This window comes from Haliaeetus leucocephalus, unplaced genomic scaffold (assembly GCF_000737465.1).
Source record: "Haliaeetus leucocephalus isolate CR32 unplaced genomic scaffold, Haliaeetus_leucocephalus-4.0 Scaffold932, whole genome shotgun sequence".
In the NCBI taxonomy this organism is placed as follows: Eukaryota; Metazoa; Chordata; class Aves; order Accipitriformes; family Accipitridae; genus Haliaeetus; species Haliaeetus leucocephalus.
Window position 1 is genome coordinate 11,324,568 of NW_010973368.1, and position 2,604 is coordinate 11,327,171.

A 2,604-nucleotide genomic window follows, 5' to 3' on the forward strand; every position below is an offset into this window, starting at 1 on the left:
CCCTGGCGCGCGCTGCCGGTCCCAGCTTCGCCCGCCCGTTGCGCCGTCCCCGTCCCCGGGAGCGCCCGCCCCCGCCCGCCGCCGTCCCGCGGCCGAAAGTTTGCGAGAGGGGGTGGGCGGCGGCGTCTGTCCGCCCCTCTGCGGCCGGCCCCGGAGGGGGATTTGCACCGAGGGGATGCGGGGCCCCGCGGCGAGGTTGGTCACCCCGCGACTGGGGCTTTGGGACGGCGCCGTGGGCGGCCCTGCCCGCGCACCCGCCTGCGCCCGCTGCCCGGAGCCGCGAGGCGCTGCGCCCTCCGCTGCTGGGGAGCAAGGCGAGTGCAGGGCGGCGACGCGCAGCGCTGAAGTTTCCGCTCTAAAAAGCGTGAAACTACCCATAACCTGCTTCAGCAGGCGAGAGCGGCTCTCTTAGGGAAGCTTCGAAACGCGCAGCGTAAGCCCCTTGCTCCTGGAGAGGAGAACTTGGAGAAAAACGAGAGGCACAACCTGTTGGGTGCACGTTTGGAATAAAAGGCAGCGAGGGGCCAGCGGCGCCCCTCAGCGCCGCTTTCCAAATGCGCAGCAGCGTTACAGGTTTTGTCGTGGGCTAATGGTGCCGAGATTTACGGCGTAAGCTCTCCGCGGAGGGACGCCGTCTGTCCGGGCTGGTGCGGCTCTAGGGACGGCGGGTGCGCGGTGGGGGACCCGAGCGCAGCCAGCTACGGCTGAACAGCTTTGCCACGGAGGGTGTGAATTATTTTCCTGCGGGGGCAGAATTTATCCTGTCTGGGGGGGGGGGGGAATCCCAGGTAATCTGGATGATTACTGCTTTATTCATCCCACTCTCTGGATTTTGAGGAAATATAATTTTGTTATAAAGTTGAACTATTACATGCATGGCGTTATGTAGTGAGGTTTGGGTTTTGCTAGGGTTCACGCTTGAGAGTTTGCTCTGTTTTTCCCAGATGTAATCTTTTGTCTCTGGTATTGATCATTCTTTGCACCAGCCACTTCTTAATGCATTTTGCCTATTTCTTGTTTGATCATACTGAACTCACAAAATGCGAGTTCACAGTCAGGCAGACTGTATCTGAAATTCTGCTTATTATTAACCACTTAATTTTCCATACATATTTTTGGAAGGGGAGGTGGGGATGTGTGTGTTTGTGTATCGGCTGAGGGAGGGACATCTGTTGTTTTCCCCGAGGGACCTGAGCAGTTTGCAAGCGACCTATTGCTAAACGACAGACACCGCTCTTCGTTGGGGTGGCCTGTTTGCCCCACTAAAGATTGGTTTTAATTACATGCTTCATGAGGATCCTTGTTTTAAGCAGCCCTGCACGTATCGAGGGCCCTGCACCCTTTGGTAGCACCAGTCAGTGATACGTCAGTGAGGTCAGACTCTGTGTTTGCTTCTGACGGACTCGAACGGAGCAGGAGGGGAAACGTGCCACCACGCGAGGGAACGCTGCCCTGACCCCGGCTCCATCGCCCTCCATCACCTGTCACAGACAGGCTGGGCCGGACCCGGCTGCATTGGGGGAGCGGACCCGGCTGCGGGGGGGATACCCGGCTGCGGGGAGGGGGTACGCCCCTGCGGGGAGGGCCCTGGGCACTGCCAGCGCTCACTGTGCACTCCTTTGTTAGGTCACCCTGGCAGGGGTGGCATCTGAGTTCTCATTAGAGAACGTGAGAGTAGCCCAAGCCTCAGGCTTTGGGTCTGCATTTGGATGGATCCCATTACTACATGGGAATGACCCTAAACTAGCTGGTGAGCTGGTATTTAAGGCATGCAATTTATTTTTGATCCTCAGACCTGTAGACCGGGGAGGGGTAGCTCCTGGTTGCGAGCCGGACCTGGCCCATGTGAACTGCCACTTGTTTACAAGTCAGTACAGCTGTTACGCTCCAAATTTCTTGAGAGGATGTGCCAGGAGGGTACAAATAGTTCAATTAACCCTTTGTTGTGCGAGTCACGTAGTCCAAGCGTTTCTGAACCCGGAAAGAAGGAAGGTTTGCAAGGAAACCATCTGTTGTAGTTGGAAGGAGAAATAGGTGTGCTTTTGGGCGTAACAGCTCCTGCTCTGGTGTGGAGAGGAAAAGAAGAGTGGTTAATAATTTCTCAGCACTTCAGAGAGATGGACTGCTATACTTTAACTTCTTGAAGCCTTATGATCTCCTGTTTTGTGAACAGATTTCGTTAAATAAAATTTTAATATTTGAAAAATGTACGGTCCCCTTCAGAGAAGACAAAATACAAATGCAAGAATGCTTTCCCACTTTTCACAACTTGGATGCGACTCGTTTGCGGGAGTACGCCCCTACAAACTCCTGAAACGAAGCAACAGTTGCACGGTCCGATCTAGGTGTTGCCCGCAGTGAGATAATTGAAATGCATCATGGAGCACAATTACAAAACCCAAACTTCCTGCCCAGGAAATCTTCCTGGGGATGCTGTCGGGAGCCACGTGCTCGCTCGTTGTCCAAGGGTACGGCGTGTGTTACAGCAAACGTTTGGCCTCCAGCAGCAGCACAGGGGGTGCTGCAGATGCAGCCGCAGTAGCAGGACGGGGCCGGGGCGGGGGCCGGGGCCGCGGCCGCCTCGGCCTCGTCGGGCGGGGGCCG